The 22,033-nt window shown below is 47.4% G+C and overlaps 1 protein-coding gene across 1 annotated transcript in view; it reads left to right on the forward strand.

Moving 5' to 3' along the window:
* Nucleotides 1–1,070: 1,070 nt before the first annotated feature.
* The window catches only part of gpr160 (G protein-coupled receptor 160), a 47,802-nt gene continuing 26,839 nt past the window's right edge, over nucleotides 1,071–22,033 (forward strand). Inside the window, exons 1-2 of the mRNA XM_070882457.1 lie at nucleotides 1,071–1,146; nucleotides 10,380–10,485. The gene's annotated coding sequence lies outside the window, so the exon portion shown is untranslated. The remainder of the gene's footprint in view (nucleotides 1,147–10,379; nucleotides 10,486–22,033) is intronic.

Here is a 22,033-nt window from a genome sequence, read left to right on the forward strand (position 1 = left end):
ATGAAAGCTGTGAGTTGGTCAAAGCCGGAGAAGAGTTATGTCTGTTTATCAAACTTTATTTAATGCAAATAAATTGGCAAATTAACATTCAATGCTGTGATGTGGCTTTGGCATCCGGGATACATTAGCTTACAATAGCTGTGATGGATATATAGTGTGTGAAAATTATAACATGCAAAGTAAAAAGCTTAATGGAATCCAAGAGCTCCTGATGTAGCTGTGATGGCCCCCACCGTCGAATTTCCCAGCAGCATTTACTTGCAGGCCTGCCACCTCCAGTTACACCACCAGTTCAGAGTGTGCATATGGTCCAGGCGAATAACCCCCAGCGTATCGCATGCTACAGTGTCAGCCATGGCTCAGTGGGTAGCACCCTGCCTCTCCGTCAGAAGGTTGTGGGTTCGAGTCCCACTCCAGGGACCTGAGCTCATAAATCTAGGCTGAAACTCCAGTGCAGTTCCAAGGGAGTGCTGCACTGTCAGAGGTGCCGTCTTTTGGATGAGATGTTAAAACGAGGCCCCATCTACTCTCTCTGGTGGACGTTAAAGATCCCATGGCACTATTTCGAAGAAGAGCAGGGGAGTTATCCCCGGTGTCCTGGCCAATATTAATCCATCAATCAACATAACAAAGGGCAGACGGGGCCTTGGTTTAATGTCTCATCCGAAAGACGGCACCTCTGTCAGTGCAGTGCTCCGTCAGTACTGCACTGGAGTGTCAACGTAGATTTTTTTTGTGCTCAAGTCCCTGGAGAGAGAAAGGGAAGAGAGAATAAGCTTGGAAACCAGTCACACAAGTAAAGCAATTATGGTTTTCCTTGTGCGCCAGTCATCATTCTGTGAGCTTGTTTGAGATGTGGGACACACCCATGGCCTCGGGCTTAAGTTTGTTTTCGGTGGGATGAGAGGGTGGCGGAGAGGGAGGGAATATATCGAGTCTCCTCCTTTATTCTTTTGTTTCTCCTCCCCCTCCCTCTCGCACACCCTCCCTCCTTCCCTCCGTGTTTACAAGTCAAACTACTCATTTGCTCAGAGTGTCAGATGGTGAGAGCTGCATTTCTCAGTTCAATCGGGTGGAAAGAGGTTTCTGTTGACAAGAAGGGAGTACTGAAGGGACATGCACCTGGCCGAGTGGCTTTAAGCTACGGTAAGAATCCATTTAAACAGAGTGGGAACACTTGGTATTGTACAGAGTGAGAATTTTTTTGAATGATGTTTGTTTGATTCCTGTGGGTAGGTTATTTTCAATGAGAACAAGTGATTTTAAATCGCCTCCTCCTACCACCTGTTATCGTGAAGCACAAATGTTTGTTGTGCCATTTCCAGGGCTCTGAAGGTTGAATTTTATCAGGTCAAATTATTGGCTTGTGCTGCGAAAAATCAACACGTGTAAGTACAGAATATCCGTAGCCCTGTAGGTTCCGGCACTTCAAGTGCATATCCAAGTACTTTTTAAATGTTAGAAGGGTTTCTGCCTCTACCCCTTTCAGGCAGTGAATTCCAGACCACCACCACCCTCTGGGTGAAAAAAATTCTCCTCAACTCCCCTCTAATCCTTCTCCCAATTACTTTAAAGCTATGCCCCCTGGTTATTGACCTCTCTGCTGAGGAAAATCAACTCAATTTTACGTCCACCTGAGAGAGCAGATGGGGCCTCGGTTTTACCTCTCATCCGAAAGGTGGCACCTCTGACAGTGCAGCACTCCCTCAGCACTGCACTGGAGTGTCAACCTGGATTTTTGAGCTCAAGTCCCCGGAGTGGGATTTGAACCCACAACCTTCTGACTCCGAGGCAAGGGTGCTGCTGACCACTGAGAGGTAATGCAATCGTCTGGCACCACCCCACTGCCGCTCGCGAAGCGGCATTCCTTCCCAGTATCTAGAACCGTGTCTGTGTCAGCTCTTTACCGGCGCAATCACAATCGTAAATCTAAAAGTAACGGTGCAGGTTAATAAGGCTATTAAAAAAAAACAAAGCATTGCGGTTCATTTCTAGAGGGATGGAATTGAAAAGCAGAGAAGTTATGTTAACTGTATATAGAGCCTTGGTTTAGGGTGACCATATTTTCTAAATATGGACACACACAGGGTGGGAGCACAGCCAAGCAGCGAGTATGTGCTTCTGCTGGTGGAATACATGTTGAGACAACGCCATTTTCACTTTACACCGAATCTTAATCACGCGTGTGTTCTGCCAAGAGTACTGTACCATCTATACTCGTCCCCGAATACCCGAACTATTAATTTCTCAATTTCAAATCTGTTCCAAAAGTCTGAGATTTTACCTACAAGGTGTGAACCACTCTCAGTCTCAGAAGGTTTCAGAAACCTCTTCCTGGTGAGAGAATTTACAGCTCACCTTCATCATCATCATAGGTAGTCCCTCGAAATCGAGGAAGACTTGCTTCCACTCCAAAAGTGAGTTCTCAGAAGACTGAACAGTCCAATACGGGAATTACCGTCTCTGTCACAGGTGGGACAGTCAGTCGTTGAAGGAAAGGGTGGGTGGGGAGCCTGGTTTGCTGCAAGCTCCTTCCGCTGCCTGCGCTTGTTTTCTGCATGCTCTCGGCGACGAGACGCGAGGTGCTCAGCGCCCTCCCGGATGCTCTTCCTCCACGTAGGGCGGTCTTTGGCCAGGGACTCCCAGGTGTCGGTGTGGATGTTGCACTTTATCAAGGAGGCTTTGAGGGTGACCTTGAAACGCTTCCTCTGCCCACCTGGGGCTCGCTTGCCATGTAGGAGTTTCGAGTAGAGTGCCTGCTTTGGGATTTTCGTGTCGGGCATGCGAACAATGTGCCCCCCCCCCCAACAGAGCTGGTTGAGTGTGGTCAGTGCTTTGGATGTTGGCCTGATCAAGAACACTGACGTTGGTGCGTCTATCCTCCCAGGGGATTTGCAGAATCTGGCGGAGGCATTGCTGGTGGTATTTCTCCAGCGATTTGAGGTGACTACTGTGTATGGTCCATGTCTCTGACCTACACAGGAGGGCGGGTATCAGTACAGCCCTGTAGACCATAAGCTTGGTGCCAGATTTGAGGGCCTGATCTTTGAACACTCTCTTCCTCAGGCAGCCGAAGGCCGCGCTGGCACCCTGAGGGCGGTGTTGAACCTCGTCATCAACATCTGCCCTTGCTGATAATAGGCTCCCGAATTATGGAAAGTGGTCCATGTTGTCCAGGGCTGCGCCGTGGATCTTGATGACTGGGGGCAGTGCTGTGTGGCGGGGTCAGGTTGGTGGAGGACCTTTGTCTTACAGATGTTTAGTGTAAGGTTCATGCTTTCGTACGCCTCGGTGAAGATGTTGACGATGACTTGGAATCCAGCCTCTGAATGTGCGCAGATGCAAGCATCGTCCGCGTACTGTAGTTCGACGACAGAGGACAACAGACGACAGAGCTCGCCTTATTCAGTAAAAGGAACCCGATGCACCAACTTCACTCGCCCACCAGCTCTCACTGTGCCCTCGGCTTCCCCCACACATTTTAAAGGTTCCGCTCGCCCCTCCACCCCCGCCCCCCCCGGCCAGTTGGCCGAAACACGGGGTCAGTGCCCCAGAGTGCAATGCGGCCCAAGCTAGCGAGACAGTGCCCTTTCTCCGCCACACTGCATTATGGGAAGGCTGGTCCGCCATCATCGCCTCCGCTCAAGCGGCTCCTGGAACCCGTTCCTGAGCTCAAACTGGATGGGAATGGGATGAGAATGTGTACTCTCACATTTCTGGTATCATTCTTGTAAATCTTCTCTGCGCCCTCTCCAATGCCTCTATATCCTTTTCATAATAAGGCAACCAGAATTGTACGCTGTACTCTAAGTATGATCTAACCAAGATTCCATACAGGTTTAGCATAACTTACCTACTTTTCAATTCCATACCTCTAGAAGTAATCCCTAGTGCTTGGTTTGCTTTTTTTTATGGCCTTCCTAAGGGGCGATGGAACTTTTAGTGATTTGTGTATTTGTACTCCGAGATCCCTTTGTTCCTCTACCCCAGCTAAACTCACACCTTCCAAGTAATAAGTGACCTCCCTATTCTTCTTACCAAAATGTACTACCTCACATTTATCTGTGTTGAATTTCATTTGCCAATTATACACCCATTCTGCAAGTTTATTAATGTCCTCCTGTAATTTGTTGCAGTCCTCCTCAGTATTGACTATCTCCCTCCGGCCCCCCGCACCACCCCCCCCGCCCCCCCCCCAATTTGGTGTCATCCGCCAATTTAGAAATTGTGTTTTTGATTCCAAATGTCTAAATCGTTATTGTAAACAGCAGTGATCTCAGCACTGATCCTTGTGGAACACCACTACCCACGTTCTGCCACTGAATAGCTACCCTTTACTCCCACTCTCTGCTTTCTGTCTTGAAGACAGCTAGCGATCCATTTTGCCACTTGTCCCCTGACTCCGCATTCTCTGATCTTATTCATCAATCTATTAAGGGGTACCTTATTGAAGGCCTTTTGAAAATCTAGATAAATCACATCTACTGCATTACCACCGTCGACTCTCTCTGCTATCTCTTCAAAAAATTCAATAAGGTTGGTCAAGCAAGATTTTCCCTGGACATGTTCTATCTCCCTTCTTAAATATAGGTATTTAAAAAAAACAAAGACTCTATATGGGGACGAGTTTTCTGAACCGGCGACCCTTCTGGAGACATTGTTTGCTCGGGGACACAATACCTAATATGGAGACCGTCCCTCGGAAATGGGGTCGAATGGTCAGCCTACCTTGGTTAGACCACACTTGGAGCACTGTGAACAGTTCTGGTCTCCATGTTATGAAAAGGGATAGAGAGGCACTGGAGAAGATTCACAAGGATGATGCCAGAACTGGGAGGTTATAACTACCAGAAAAGATTGAACAGGCTGAGCTCTTTTGTCTAGAAAAGAGAATGCTGAGGGGCTGACCTGATAGAGGTCTTTAAGATTATGAAAGTGTTTGATGCGGTAGACGTAGAGAAGATGTGGGGAAAACCAGAAATAGGGGCCATTAAAAAAAATGATAGTCACTAATAAATCCAATAAGGAATTCAGGAGAAACCTCTTTATCCAGAGAGTGGTGAGAATGTGGAGTAGTTCAAGCAACTAGAATGCATTTATGGGGTTGCTCGATAAACACATGAGGGAGAAAGGAACAGATGATATGTTGATAACGTTAGATGAAGGTGGGCTGGTAGGAGGCTCATGTTGATTGTAAACGCTGTAGACTCAAAGTAACTTGATATATACCACTGTCACCACCCACCCACCCCGCCCCGCTCTTACCCCATCACCCTGTATCAATCCCAAACTAATCCCACTGTCCCGCTCTCTCCCCATAGCCCTGCATCAATCCCAAAACTAATCCCACTGCCCTACTCTCTCCCGATAGCCCTGTATCAATCCCAAACTAATCCCTCTGCCACACTCTCTCTCCATAGCCCTGTATCAATCCCAAACTAATCCCACTGCCCCGCTCTCTCCCCATAGCCTTGTATCAATCCCAAACTAATCCCACTGCCCCGCTCTCTCCCCATAGCCCTGTATCAATCCCAAACTAATTCCTCTGCCCCACTCTCTCTCCATATCCCTGTATCAATCCCAAACTAATCCCACTGCCCCGCTCTCTTCCCATAGCCCTGTATCAATCCCAAACTAATCCCACTGGCCCGCGCTCTCCCCATAGCCCTGTATCAATCCCAAACTAATCCCTCTGCCCCACTCTCTCTCCATATCCCTGTATCAATCCCAAACTAATCCCACTGCCCCGCGCTCTCCCCATAGCCCTGTATCAATCCCAAACTAATCCCTCTGCCCCACTCTCTCTCCATATCCCTGTATCAATCCCAAACTAATCCCTCTGCCCCACTCTCTCTCCATATCCCTGTATCAATCCCAAACTAATCCCATCGCCCCGCTCTCTTCCCATCGCCTTGCATCTTGTCCTGCTTCAAATCTTTATGCAAATTTCCCTGGAAAGCTATTCAGGTCTCTGCCTCCAACATTCCCTGGAGCAAACCATTCCATGCTGTGAGATTCTGAGTAATGAAATCGGATCGAACCACTTGTCTCACTCTGTGACAATTGTAAATTGATGTTCCTCCTTTATTACTGACTCACAATCAAAAATCTTCACAATTTTTTCTTTTAAAAAGCCTCATTAAATCTCAGTGTCTCAAGTGTCTCCTCCGAACTATAGTTTCCCATCCATGGTTAAATGTAGATTAGCCTAGAAATTGCTGTCAGTTACATTAACGAAAGAAAGACAGACTTGCATTTCTATTGCACCTTTCATGAACACCAGACATCTCAAAAGCGCTTTACAGCCAATTAAGTACTTTTGGAGTGTAGTCACTGTTGTAATGTGGGAAAAAAATCCCTGGGGAGCATAGATGCACTAATGTAAGTGTTCTCGATTAGGCCAACATCCTCAGCATCGAAGCACTCACCACACTCGACCAGCTCCATTGAGCGGGCCACACTGTCCGCATGCCTGACACAAGACTCCCAAAGCAAGCACTCTACTCAGAGCTCCTACACGGCAAGCGGGCCCCAGGTGGGCAAAGAAAACATTTCAAGGACACCGTCAAAGCCTCCTTGATAAAGTGCAACATCCCCACTGACACCTGGGAATCCCTGGCCCAAGACCGCCCTAAGTGGAGGGAGAGCATCCGGGAGGGCGCTGAGCACCTCGAGTCTCATCGGCGAGAGCACGCAGAAACCAAGCGCAGACAGCGGAAGGAGCGTGTGGCAAACCAGACTCCCCACCCACCCTTTCCTTCAGCGACTGTCCCACCTGTGATAGAGACTGTACAGAGACCTGAGAACTCACTTTTAGAGTGGAAGCAAGTCTTCCTCGATTTCGAGAGATTGCCTACGATGATGATAAATGTGGGAAACATTGGGCCATAAGCTGCGGTCGGAGGCTTCCCGCGGGCGATTGCCTCCGACCACAAAAATATTTACGAATGTACCTCGTGGTCCTGGAGGAACGAACACTGTGGCTCCAAGACCTCCATTTGCAGCCCAGCGCAGGGGCCCACATATTCCAGGAACGTATGTGCATCCTGTGTTCACGTGGGCCGGACCAACCAATGAAAATGACGTGTCCCCATTCACAGTAATGGTGAGTTCCGTTTGTACGGAGATCACCATTTCTGTGAATGGGGATACTTCCAAAAACACATAAACATGTTAAATAAATAAGAAAAACACTTTGCATATTTAAAATTAATTAAAATTGAATTTAATTTTAGACAAAAAAATTTTTTTTGAAATGTATTTTATATGTTTTAATAGGGACAGGGTTTTTAATATAAAAATTATTGATAACATTTAATTTTTCTATCTTTTAAAACTCTTATGCCGGTAAAAGCAGGCCTTACCAGGCGGAAGAGTTTGAAGGACATTCACTGGGCAGAAGTTGGGCAAATGGCCCAAATCTCGTCCGCAAAGGCCCTTCTCCCGGGGATGCGTTGGAACTGTCAAACCAAATGTTGACAGTTCGCAAGTGCCGGATTTCGGCGCATGCATATCGTGTGCCGAGAACCGGCACTTGCGCGGCTTCTATGGGTGCGTGTGCACATCATACCCGCCCGTAGAGACCGCAAATTTTTCCACCATTAATATTAGCTGTCAACCGTGGCACAGTTGCAAGACTCTCACCTCTGAGTCAGACGGTTGTGGGTTCAAACTCCACTCAAGAGACTTGAGCATGAAATCCAGGCTGATACCCCAGTACTGTACTGAGGGAGCGCTGCACTGTCAGAGGTACTGTCTTTCAAATGAGACGTTAAATCAAGACTCCGTCCCCTCTCTCAGGTGGACATAAAAGATCCAACGGCTTTATTCGAAGAAGAGCAGTGGAGTTCTTCCCGGTGTCCTGGGGCCAATATGTATCCCTCAATCAATACCTAATAACAGATTACCTGCTCACAGCCGTTTGTGGGAGCTTGCTGAGCACAAATTGGCTGCTGCATTTCCCACATTACAACAGTGACTACACTTCAAAAAGAATTTCATTGGCTGTAAAGCACTTTGGGATGTCCCAAGGATCGTGAAAGGTGCTATAGAAATGCAAGTCTTTCTTTATTTCATGTATGGTTTAAAAAGCCATCAATTGACAAATGAGACAGGAACCTACAAATATTTTTTTTTTAAATTGCATTTTTTTTTCACAGCTTCCTATGCAGCTAAGTCCAGGAGGACAGTATTTCAGACCCATGTATCCCACACCCTGACTTCACATACTTTTATAGTCCAGTTCGCGAATCAATGTCTCAAACCTTATACCAGCAGGAGCAAACCTAGGAATTGCAATAAAGCCAGTGTAATCTAATATTCCCTACATTACAACAGTGACCACACTCCAAAAAGTACTTCATTGGCTGTAAAACGCTTTGGGACGTCCGTTGGTCGTGAAAGGTGCTATCGAAATGTCTTTCTTGTTTGATGGACGTGTAGCATTTAATACCATTCTTGTGTGGACTATTGTAATGCAGTGCTTAACCGAGTTATTTGAAATATTTTAATTTCTGCGGTTAAGTGGTGGATTCGTTACAAGAGTCGGGTTTCTGCTAATATCAGTGACGGTAATTTAGACAATATTATTATGTATAGTTAGCTATACGGGTACATTTTCGCCAACACTTAGCCAAGTCAGAAGAATTCCTGGGTTGGGTGAGGCCTCGCGATGGATATGGAGACACATACTGTAAATCTGGTTCAGGGGAAAAGCTCAACAACAATTCAATAGTTGCTGCAAGCTAAAGCCAGAGTGAGCAACATTCCGAAGATATTATCGCTGTGACTGTCAAGTCATGGCCTGTTACTTTGGGGTTTGTGCGTCTAGCTAGAGGGATCCTCAGTTCCATTAAACTGTGTTGGCTCCCACCAGGAGTGTCGCCTTTATACACTGACGCTGGAAACTGTAGTTCCTGCCTACATTATATAGAGACTGCAATCCCAACACGGAGAGGAAACAGGGATTGGTTCTGGTGCAGTAGCCACTGGACTCACCATGATCAGGTGTGGGGAGAGTAGATGCCAGTGAGACGGAGGGGGAGGGTAGATGGGGGGGGGGGGTGCAGGGGGGCTCTGTCTTAAGCTGAGAAAGACTGCTCACAACCTTGGTGTTGTGTTGGACTCCCATGATGAGTTTCCATCCACACATCCGCTCCATAACTAAGACCGCCTATTTCCACCTCTGTAACATCGGCAGTCTCCGCCCCTGCCTCAGCTCATCCGCTGCTGAAACCCTCATCCATGCCTTTGTTACCTCTAGACTTGGCTATTCCAATGCACTACTGGCTGGCCTCGCATGTTCCACACTACGTAAAATTGAGGTCATCCAAAACTCAGCTAGCCGTGTCCGAACTCACACCTAACTCTGTGCTTGCCGACCTACAATGGTTCCCTGTCTGGCAACATCTCAATTTTAAATGCACATCCTTGCTTTCAAATTCCTCCATGGCCTCACCCATCCCCATCTCTGTAACCTCCTCTAGCCCGACAACCCTCCGCAGTCCCTGCGCTCCTCCAATTCTGTCCTCTTGCGCATCCCTGATTATAATCGCTCCACCATTGGTGGCTGTGCCTTCAGCTGCCTGGGCCCTAAGCTCTGGAACTCCCTCCCTAAACCTCTCCGCCTCTCTACCTCTCTCTCTTCTTTTAATACACTCCTCAAAACCTGCAATGTTGTATAAGTTTTTGGTCACCTGTCCTGATATTTCCTTAAGTAGCTCGGTGTCAAAAATGTTTTTCACTGATATCACTCCTTGCCTTGGGACATTTTACCATGTTAAATGCGCTATATAAATGTTATTTGTTGGTGCTGTAGTATGGATGGGGAGGGAGAATGGATAGGGGGAGTGGGTAGGGGGAGTGGGAACGGGAGTGGGAGTGTGGTTGGGGAGGGGAGAGGCAGGGGTAGTATAGATGTGGGGGGTGGGGGGAGAGTATGGATGGGGAGGGGGAGAATGGATGGGGGAGGGGAGAATGGAGGGGATGGGGAGAATGGAGGGGGAGGGGAGAATGGATGGGGAGAGGAGAATGGAGGGGAGGGGGAGTATGGATGGGGTGGGGAAGTATGTATGGCGAGAGGAGAATGGATGGCAGTGAGAGGGGGATTTTGGGGCCAATTGCTCCCCAGTGTTTTCACAACCCGTGCAAATTCGAAGGAAGTGTCAGTCGGACTTTTCTTGCAATGGGCTCGGATATGACAGGTTTGTTCTCCCCATCCATATCCATCTCGTCTCCTTGTGATTGTCTTGCCACAATGCTTTTAGGATTGCAGCAGCTAATTGAAATGATCCAATTTATGACTGGCTTTGATTTCTGAAAGTCCATTTGAAAAGGTTTTCTTGCAGTCTCAATGGTTTCAAATCTCTTCAATAATTCAGGAAAATCAACTGGGCGAAACCTTCATGCTTGTAGCAGAGTAACGGCCAGCATCCATTCCGAGCCAGGAGCAGCACGGTGAGACACTGCACCTGCACAGAGGATGAGGTATGAAGGGATATAACCAGCCCCCGCTGATTCCAAGTGCAACTGAAGCTGGTGGGATGGCGGGGGATGAGAGAGGATTGTTGCCACGATACATCCCGCCAGGTCGGTAACTTTCCACTGCAAGTACAGAATGAGGATCACCCCGGAGTCTCCAGGAGTAGAAGATTAATTTCCTGGACAATGCAGCGAGCAAAACCTGGGAGGGATATTAAATGTTTTTTTTAATACTCTTTAAATATTAATCTTGGAATAAGGGCCAGCCTATTTAAAACTGAGATGAGGAGGAAGTTCTTCTCTCAGAGGGTTGTAAGTCTGTGGAATTTGCTGCCTCGGACAGCTGTGGAAGCTGGGTCATTGAATACATTTAAGGCGGAGATAGACAGTTCCTTAACCGATAAGGGAATAAGGGTTATGGGGACCGGGCACGGAAGTGGACCTGAGTCCATGATCGGATCAGCCATGATCGTAATTAAATGGCAGAGCAGGCTCGAGGGGCCGTATGGCCTACTCCTGCTTCGATTTCTTATGTTCTTATGAATAATTTTGCTAATTAGTTTCAGAAATATTGGAGCGAAATTGCCCTGGCCAATATTTATCCCTCAATCAACATCAGCAGCTGGGCTGCGATTTTTTGCGCCGGGCGCAGGAGTCCGGCCCCTGCCGCTGAATTGGGCTTACCGCCGCTCAATGGAAGTGGAGAGCCCTCTCACACGTTCCACTTCCTTTGGGGGTGGTTCCCGGGGCGCTACTGGGGCGGGGAGTGAAGCTCTACGCGGATGCTCCACCAAGCACTGATGAGCTTCAACACCACTCCCTTAAAGGGGTCGGCCGCTGCGCACTCTGCAAGGCCTCTGATGGCCTCCACTAAGCCACCGCGGCAGCGTCTGACTGGGCCTGCAGTCCAGCACCCAAGGGCTGCAGGATGGCGGCCCGGACCACGCTAGGGCTACCATACTGGGGCCGACCCAAGAGTCGGCAATCCAGTAAAGATGGTGGCGCAGGGCGCTGGCGCCCTCCCCTTTAAGTACCACCCCCAGAGCGGGTGTCGGCCAACATCGCGGCCCGTGGGGCAATTTCTCCCGCAGGGCGATACACACGGGCCGCGGCACTGCATGGCAGTGCCTCCGCAAACTCCCGGGCAGTTTCCCAGGAGCCGAAAGCATCTCCCCCACCCCACCCCCCCCACCCCATCCCCACCTGCCCAGGGCGAAAAGTATCTAAAAAAAGGGGCAATTTCACCCCAGAAATTGAAGCTTTTTTACTGGGAGCGTGGCATTCGAGGCGAGAGGTCATGTAATCAGAGCTAGCCACCCCATTAGGAGGGGAGGTCGAGGAGTTTACTCTGCATTATGTGTGGTGGAGAAGTGGAATTATGTGTCCACAACTTGAGGGGAATGCAGCCGGGGGGAGATGGGGGAAGATCTGGTCAGTGGAGTCCCGCCGTGTCCTTGTGGGGCCTGCTGGTACATTCAAGCACGTGTACAACCTCAGGACACTGCAAAATGCTTTGCAGTCACTTCAAATACTTTTTGAATTGTAGATCCTGTTGTAATGTGGGCAACGTGGCAATGTGATTATTGACTAGATAATCGGGGTTTTAGTGACAATTTTTTTGAGGAATATTGTCCAGGACACTGGGGTGAACTCCCCTGCTCTTCTTCAGAATAGTGCCATGGGATCTTTTACATCCACCTGAGACAGCAGACGGGGCCTGGGTTTAACGTCTCATCCGAAAGACAGCACTTCTGACAGTGCAGCACTCCCTCAGCACTGCCCCTCTGCTCCCTGCCGTGGGACTTGAACCCACCACCTTCTGACTCAGAGGTGAGAGTGCTGCCCAGTGAGCCAGGGCTGACATTCTACACCTGTCTCTTTCACTCTGAGGACTGCACAGGAGGGCAGGAAAAAGAGTGGGAGAGCGATAGTGATAGGGGATTCAATTGTAAGGGGAATAGATAGGCGTTTCTGCGGCCGCAACCGAGACTCCAGGATGGTATGTTGCCTCCCTGGTGCAAGGGTCAAGGATGTCTCGGAGCGGGTGCAGGACATTCTGAAAAGGGAGGGTGAACAGCCAGTTGTCGTGGTGCACATTGGTGCCAACGATATAGGTAAAAAAAGGGATGAGGTCCTACGAGACGAATTTAAGGAGCTAGGAGCTAAATTAAAACGTAGGACCTCAAAAGTAGTAATCTCGGGATTGCTACCAGTGCCACGTGCTAGTCAGAGTAGGAATTGCAGGATAGCTCAGATGAATATGTGGCTTGAGCAGTGGTGCAGTAGGGAGGGATTCAAATTCCTGGGGCATTGGAACCGGTTCTGGGGGAGGTGGGACCAGTACAAACCGGACAGTCTGCACCTAGGCAGAACTGGAACCAATGTCCTAGGGGGAGTGTTTGCTAGTGCTGTTGGGGAGGAGTTAAACTAATATGGCAGGGGGATGGGAACCTATGCAGGGAGACAGAGGGAAACAAAATGGAGACAGAAGCAAAAGACAAAAAGGAGCTGAGTAAAAGTGGAGGGCAGAGAAACCCAAGGCAAAAAACAAAAAGGGCCACTGTACAGCAGAATTCTAAAGGGTCAAAATGTAATAAAAAAGGCAAGCATGAAAGCTCGGTGCCTCAATGTAAGGAGAGGGCTCTCAGCTAGTTAGAGTGGGTGAGAACTCAGATGAACAGGACCCCAAGAAAGAATGCAAAAGGCAGGAGGCAACAGAGCAGAGTAGCACTGGTGTAAGTGTAAACCACAAGGTGATAGGAAGGGACAATATGTATGAATATAAAGGGGCTGCAGGAGGGGTCAAAACTAAAAATCATGGTTTAAAAACTAGTATTAAAACACTCTACTTAAAAGCACGCAGCATTCGAAATAAAGTAAATGAGTTGACGGCACAAATCATTACAAATGGGTATGATTTGGTGGCCATTACAGAAACGTGGTTGCAGGGTGGCCAAGACTGAGAATTAAACATACAGGGGTATCTGAGAATTCGGAAAGATAGACAAGAAGGGAAAGGAGGTGGGGTAGCTCTGTTAATAAAGGATGATATCAGGGCAGTTGTGAGAGACGATATTGGCTCTAATGAACAAAATGTTGAATCATTGTGGGTGGAGATTAGAGATAGTAAGGGGAAAAAGTCACTGGTGGGTGTAGTTTATAGGCCCCCATATAATAACTTCACGGTGGGGCCGACAATAATCAAGGGAATAATGGAGGCATGTGAAAAAGGAACGGCAGTAATCATGGGGGATTTTAATCTACATATCGATTGGTCAAATCAAATCGCACGGGGTAGCCTGGAGGAGGAATTCATAGAATGCATACGGGATTGTTTCTTGGAACAATATGTTACAGAACCTACAAGGGAGCAAGCTATCTTAGATCTGGTCCTGTGTAATGAGACCGGAATAATAAACGATCTCCTAGTAAAAGATCCTCTCGGAATGAGTGATCACAGTATGGTTGAATTTGTAATACAGATTGAGGGTGAGGAAGTAGTGTCTCAAACGAGTGCACTATGCTTAAACAACGGAGACTACAGTGGGATGAGGACAGAGTTGGCTAAAGTAGACTGGAAACACAGACTAAACAGTGGCACAATTGAGGAACAGTGGAGGACTTTTAAGGAGCTCTTTCATAGTGCTCAACAAAAATATATTCCAGTGAAAAAGAAGGGCGGTAAGAGAAGGGATAACCAGCCGTGGATAAACAAGGAAATAAAGGAGAGTATCAAATTAAAAATTAATGCGTATAAGGTGGCCAAGCTTAGTGGGAAACTAGAAGATTGGGAAAATTTTAAACGACAGCTAAGAATGACTAAGAAAGCAATAAAGAAAGGAAAGATAGATTACGAAAGTAAACTTGCGCAAAACATAAAAACAGATAGTAAAAGCTTTTACCGATATATAAAACAGAAAAGAGTGACTAAAGTAAATGTTGGTCCCTTAGAAGATGAGAAGGAGGATTTAATAATGGGAAATGTGGAAATGGCTGAGACCTTAAACAATTATTTTGCTTCGGTCTTCACAGTGGGAGACACAAAAACCATGCCAAAAATTGCTGGTCACGGGAATGTGGGAAGGGAGGACCTTGAGATAATCACTATCACTAGGGGTGTAGTGCTTGACAGGCTAATGGGACTCAAGGTAGACAAGTCCCCTGTTCCTGATGAAATGCATCCCAGGGTATTAAAAGAGATGGCAGAAGTTATAGGAGATGCATTCTTTATAATCTACTAAAATTCTCTGGACTCTGGGGAGGTACCAGCGGATTGGAAAGCAGCTAATGTAACGCCTCTGTTTAAAAAAGGGGGCAGACAAAAGGCAGGTAACTATAGGCTGGTTAGTTTAACATCTGTGGTGGGGGAAATGCTTGAAGCTATCATTAAGGAAGAAATAGCGGGACATCTAGATAGGAATAGTGCAATCAAGCAGACGCAACATGGATTCATGAAGGGGAAATCATGTTTAATTAATTTACTGGAATTCTTTGAGGATATAACGAGCATGGTGGATAGAGGTGTACCGATGGATGTGGTGTATTTAGATTTCCAAAAGGCACTCGATAAGGTGCCACACAAAAGGTTACTGCAGAAGATAAAGGTACGCGGAGTCAGAGGAAATGTACTAGCATGAATAGAGAATTGGCTGGCTAACAGAAAGCAGAGAGTCGGGATAAATGGGTCCTTTTCGGGTTGGAAATCAGTGGTTAGTGGTGTTCCACAGGGATCGGTGCTGGGACCACAACTGTTTACAATATACAGAGATGACCTGGAAGAGGGGACAGAGTGTAGTGTAACAAAATTTGCAGATGACACAAAGATTAGTGGGAAAGCGGGTTGTGTAAAGGACACAGAGAGGCTGCAAAGAGATTTAGATATGGTTAAGCGAATGGGCTAAGGTTTGGCAGATGGAATACAATGTCGGAAAATGTGAGGTCATCCACCTTGGAAAAAAAAACAGTAAAAGGGAATATTATTTGAATGGGGAGAAAATACAACATGCTGCGGTGCAGAGGGACCTGGGGGTCCTTGTGCATGAATCCCAAAAAGTTAGTTTGCAGGTGCAGCAGGTAATCAGGAAGGTGAATGGAATGTTGGCCTTCATTGCGAGAGGGATGGAGTACAAAAGCAGGGAGACCCTGCTCCAACAGGGTATTGGTGAGGCCGCACCTGGAGTACTGCGTGCAGTTTTGGTCACCTTACTTACGGAAGGGTATACTAACCTTGGAGGGGGTACAGAGACGATTCACTCGGCTGATTCTGGAGATGAGGTGGTTACCTTATGATGATAGATTGAGTAGACTGGGTCTTTACTCATTGGAGTTCAGAAGGATGAGGGGTAATCTTATAGAAACATTTAAAATAATGAAAGGGATAGACAAGATCGAGGCGGAGAGGTTGTTTCCACTGGTCGGGGAGACTAGAACTAGGGGGAACAGCCTCAAAATGCGGGGGAGCCAATTGAAAACCGAGTTGAGAAGGAATTTCTTCTCCCAGAGGGTTGTGAATCTGTGGAATTCTCTGCCCAAGGAAGCAGTTGAGGCTAGCTCATTGAATGTATTCAAGTCACAGATAGATAGATTTTTAACCAATAAGGGAATTAAGGGTTACGGGGAGAGTGCGGGTAAGTGGAGCTGAGTCCACTGCCAGATCAGCCATGATCTTATTGAATGGCGGAGCAGGCTCGAGGGGCTAGATGGCCTACTCCTGTTCCTAATTCTTATGTTCTTATGTTCAAAGCACATGTCCTTGCAGGACAGAGTCCTGGGGGGACGGGAGCGGAGTGGGTACTCATGTTGAAGTTGTTCCTAAAATTCCCAGGCAGCCGATGAACACACTGTTACACCGCTCAGACTAGACATCACCCTTTTACAAAAAACAAACCTGTTGCTGTGAGTTGCTTTTGAAAGCACTCAGGAAGGGTTAAGGCTTCTTTACAGAGTAAAGGTAAATGCCAGAATGAGGGATAATCAGCTTTCATCATAAAGAACAAAGTCCAGTCTCGGTGGTTCCTGAATAACACGGTGTAATAATTGAGATTGCAACAGGAGATATAAAACAGATCCACTTCCGTCAGCTTTAAGATATGGAACGATCGGATTCGATTCACTCCTTTCACACTGCAGTTGGTGAAAGCTGAGGGCCTCTGGGCTTCGGTATTTCAGAGAGGAGAACAAAATTGCTGCATGAACTTTGAGCTCAAGTGTCACTTTTGCAAGTTATTGTTGTATTCGCAGATTACACTGAGGGCGGACACTGCAAAGTGAACTTGCTACACTTCCGGGAGCATTGGGCGTAAATGCAACTTCACCGTGCTCGATGGGCGCAAATGTTCGCACCGTTTCTTTGCTCGGTCGCCGATCAAAGGCTTCACTTCAGTATTGACATCGGGGTCATGGGTCAGTTCCAGGATCCACATGTAAATCCTGTGAAGACAAGCCGGCACTTTGTGATTCTATAATTCCCCAATCAGCGCTCCTAAAAACGCAGCTGCTGTTGCCTGCCTCTGGACTCCATTTGCGCCATAGAAATTTATGGCATAGAAGGAGGTCTTTCGCTGCATCGTGACTTGTGCCAGCCAAAAAAGTGCTTTTGTTACTGGATTACTAATCCAGAGGTCTGGACTAAGGATCTGGAGACATGAGCTCAAATCCCACCACGGCAGCTGGGGAACTTAAATTCAGCAAGTTATATATATCTGGAATAAAAAGCTGGTATCAGTAATGGTGACCATAAAACAATTGGGTTGTCGTAAAATCCCATCTGGTTCACTAGTGTCCATGTGCCAATTTCAGATCGGGACTCCTAAATCTGTTTAGACAGTCTGTCATTCGCAAGCTGTGATGAGTATTTCTGGGTCTCTGCACCAAGTCCCATTCACCCCCTATGCTCGCTGACCGACATACACATCCCCCAGTTCAGGAATGCCTCAATTTAAAAATTCTCATCCTTGTTTTCAAATCCTGTGGCCTCGCCCCTCCCTATCCGTGTAATCTCCTCCAGTCCCACAACCTCCCCCCCGGCACCCCCCGCCCCCCTGAGATATCTGCGCTCTTCGCATTCTGGCCTCATGAGCATCCCTGATTATAATTGCTCAACCATTGGTTGCCGTGCCTTCTGTTGCCTGGACCCTAAGCTCTGGAATTCTTTCCCTAAACCTCTCCACCTCTCTACCTCTCTTTCCTCCTCTAAGATGCTCCTGGAAGCCTCCCTCTTTGACCAAGCTTTTGGTCATCTGCACTAATTCTCTTATGTGGTTCGGTGTCAAAAACTTTTGTCTTATAACACTTCTGTGAAGCGCCTTGGGATGTTGCGCTAGATAAATACAAGTTGTTGTTGTTATTGATGATCACACTATTGCTGCACCACACTATTCTGGTGTTGGTTGTTGTGGTGGCTGTGCAGATCTGGTTGCTGTTGAGTCACCCTTAGAACTACACCATCGCACTGTCTGTAATTTATAATCTAGGCCGCTCGCTTCGTTCGGCCAAGCAAACAAAATTCATTTTTCATTACTTGGGATTAGAAAGTTTTTATAACTGGTATTTTAGGTTCACAAACTGCGAGTTGTTCTGTTCATTAATCGTGTGTTCTGAAGTCTGAGTAAGTGACATTTCACTGTTATTAGGCAGGGTACAAAACAAAGATAGAAAGACTTGCATTTATACAGTGTCTTTTACAACCACGGGATTTCCCAAAGTGCTCTACAGTCAATGAAGTACATTTTGGATTGTAGTCACTGTTATAATGTAGGAAACATGGCAATAAATTTGCGCACAACAAGCTCCCACAAACAGCAATGTGATAATGACCGGATAATCTGTTTTTAGTGATGTTGATTGAGGGATAAATATTGACCAGGACAGCGGAGAGAACTCCCCTGCTCTTCTTTGAAATAGTGCCATGGGAGCTTTTACGTCCACCTGAGAGAGCAGGTTTAACGTCACATCCGAAAGGCAGCACCTTCAACAGTGCAGCACTCCTTCAGTACTGCCCCTCAGACAGTGCAGTACTCCCTCAATACTGCCCCTCCAACAGTGCAGTGCTCCCTCAGTACTGACCCTCCAACAGTGCGACGCTCCCTCAGTACTGCCCCTCCGACAGTGCAGCGCTCCCTCAGTACTGCCTCTCCGACAGTGTAGCGCTCCCTCATTATTCTTCCACCGACAGTGCAGCGCTCCCTCAGTACTGCCCCTCCGCAGTGCGGTACTCCCTCAGTACTGGCCCTCCGATAGTGCCGCACTCCCTCAGTACTGCCCTGGAGTGTCAGTCTAGATTTTTTGTGCTCAAGTCTTTGGAGTGGGACTCGGAACTCACAATCTTCTGACTCCAGCGCAAGGTTGCTACCCACTGAGCCACAGCTGACACTTAACTGTTAACTGCTTGGCAGAGTAGATTTACAGAATGGTGCCCGGCCGTGAAACCAGCAGATTGTGCACCCATTATACAAACCACACCAGTTTCATTTCCAATTGCTCGTTAACTTCAGCTTTAAGCCCTGAATGGCAAGTTGAAACTCCACCCCCTGCATTTCAGAGTTCTCTCTGTTTTCTCTTCTAATATAAACCTCAACCAGCAGCATATACTTATGGTGATCTAATCTATGACTGCATTGTCATAAATATAGTTATTAGTAGCACAGGAAATGATTGCTTGAGTCTTGAAAAGGAAGAATGGATTGCAGTTATATAGCACCTTTCACAATAACCGCTGGTAGTATCAGCTTAGATTGTGTGTTCAAGTCTCTGGGGTGGGGCTTGAACCCATGACCTTCTTGAGGTGTTCCAAGTGAGTGAAGAGTTCTGACCACAACTTCGGGAATTGGCGAATGCACGGTCTAATGCGAAAATCCTGAAGTTGCGGGCAGTTATTGACAACTCCAAGACTGGTTGCACTTCACCCCCCCCCCCCCCCACCCCCGACAAAAACTTTGAATCTTCCGCAGTAAGTCCCCTGTTAAATTCCCCACTAAAAGTGAGACCCAAAGCGATTGGGTGTAACTGGGGTTTTGACAGCAGTATTGTTGCTAAATAAATGTTGAGGGCCTGGAAAACTCATTTTAATTTTGTGCAGTGTAAAATTTGTTCATTAAAACGAAAATTTGTTTAAGAAACTTAAAAAAACTGTTTACATTTTTTTTTTAAGTTTGTTTGTCTTTATTTCAGGTTTGCCTTTGCCCCATGTGAGAGCCCCTCTTTGTTTTGCCCTTTCTGACATTTTTTAAAAGTTTAAACTTTAAGGGGTTGAAATTGGGTCCCGCTGTCTTTGAGGCAGCATCAACGCCCGAGTGCTGATTTTACCGCCGGGCGTAAGGCACAGGCTCCAACTGCCAGATTCAGTTTTTACAACCAAAGATGAGAGAGCAGCGCTAAACAGTGGCATTGTACACTCACCCTCGGCCGGGAGCTCAGGAGGCCGACTGAGTTTCGCCTCGTGAGGCTGCCACCATGCTCGCTGGGAAACGGGAAGAAAAGGGAAGAGAGAATAAAAACCTCAAACTTCTCTGACCCATACACAAATTTCCCCACTGTTGCAACTAATGAGAAAATGGAAGAAATAAAGAAAGAAAAAAACTTACCTCTCTGGCCGATTCCGCCCGAGTTCCGCTGTTTAACCACCGTTGTTTTCAGGCTGTACGGCCGCCTGCCAGTACGGCAGCCGTACAAAGCAAATATCGCGACAGAGGCGCTGTACGCTGGATGACGTCACCGCGCGGGCGGCATTAACCGGTGCGGCATTGCCTCTTGGCGTCTCTGCCAAAGAGCCGGCTCAATTTCAGCTGGGGCATGGACGCTGCTTTCCGTCGAAAGTAGGTGTTTGCCGCACGTTAGCCGCCTCCCGCACGCGGTAACGGGTATCGCTATGAACTGAATTCCGACCCCCTAAGTGCTTACTCACTTCCTGGTTCGCTGTCTGTGGGAATTCTGCATTTTGACATCGGCAGCTTGTTGACATCACAGCAGCTCGCACTGGGGGGTCCCCACTAACCTCCATTGATCTGAATTGAAGGGCGGAAGCATCTCGACACAGGGATTGCGAGAGCTTTGTGCAGAGCGTACTTCGTGGCCAGCTTTGCCGCCGGCCGCAAATTCCTGGCCAATATTTCTTTATTTGATTACTTAAGGGGCAGCTCTGAGCTGTCAAGGCACCACAATACACCGACAGATATAAAGCTCAAACCTGCTGTTATACTTGCAGCTCTCCACATGGGATAATCTGATATCACCTGTAAGAATTGTTCTCGAAATGCACATTGAGTTATAATTGCACTCAGAGTGCAGGTAAACCTCTTGTTAGGGGATGGAGGAACCTCATTTAATTACAGAAATGAAACTTTGTTTTGATTGGTTACTGGCTGAAAGCCTGCTCAAGCGACCAATGATATGACTGCTGATGCTGTGATATGATCCTGTGCTTGTTATAAACCGGGTCTGAGTGTGAGGATGACTGCGTGGAAGGTTTGTACCAATTCTTTACAATGAATCATAATGAGGTATCTTGTCTTAATGATTGATTTTTCTTAGTGATTTACAAAGGTTTCAGCATGGGTGAGTGAGCACTACTAACTTCCTGGGGTCAGTTGTTTTGTTTCTGTCGAGACAGATGTTTATCAGATAACAAACTTGTGCTTGTGTGTTCATGTTGGGAGGAAGTAAGATATCAAATGAGAATTAGTACTTTGTTAAGAGTTTCTGACTGAATTGACTTGTACTTAAAATCAATTTGCTGAGTTCTTCGGGGGTTTTGGCTGCCGGCTTTTCGTGTGCAGGTAGGTCCTTCATGAGCGCGTAAGTCTTTGGTCCGCAGCTGGTCAGGGGATGAGCCCTTCGCTTGTCGGCCGCTCCATCCCCCAGCCATTCTTTTGTGGCGGGGCTTTGCTGGAGCCTCTCGATGGGGTCGTCCCAGTCTTCCCCAACACCGTTTCTCTGTGCTGCCGGTGGCCATTCTCGTGGGTCGTGAATTCCCGTTTCTCGTCGCCAATGTAAAGTCCTTGCTCTACGGTGTGAAACCACACGGGGCACATTCTGGGGACAGGGTCACTCTGACCATAACGCTTTATTCACAGGACTCCAAAGACGATGACCCCACGTGGGACCTCCCTTTTTATACCTGTGTGATCAGGTTGGGAGTGTCTCCCACAAGTTCACCCCTTGTGGTCAAGGCATGCAACTAGGTTGAGTGTACACAGTAATACAGTGGTGTTACATTGTGGTTACATACATGACAAAAATCAGCCAAAGGTCCTGCTTCTGATCACTGACCAATGACCCCTGGGTTAGAGAGAGGGGAAATCAGCAAGGGTTAGATAAAGAGAGAGAAAGAGAGAGATCTCTGTGTTACAGCACAGCACAGCACAGGACAGGAGCAGGAACTGAGGCCATTACAGCACATACATGCAAATATTGGTTCACAAGGCACTGTCTGCGATCTCGGTGAGAGACACCATTTCTCGTCCAGCATTTACCAGGGAATACAGTTGGGGATTCGAGCAGAATCGGAGTGAGGTGGTGAAACTGCGACCCATCACCATGAGGGATTGGCTTTCCCTGG

The sequence above is a fragment of the Pristiophorus japonicus genome, chromosome 6, assembly GCF_044704955.1.
Source record: "Pristiophorus japonicus isolate sPriJap1 chromosome 6, sPriJap1.hap1, whole genome shotgun sequence".
In the NCBI taxonomy this organism is placed as follows: Eukaryota; Metazoa; Chordata; class Chondrichthyes; family Pristiophoridae; genus Pristiophorus; species Pristiophorus japonicus.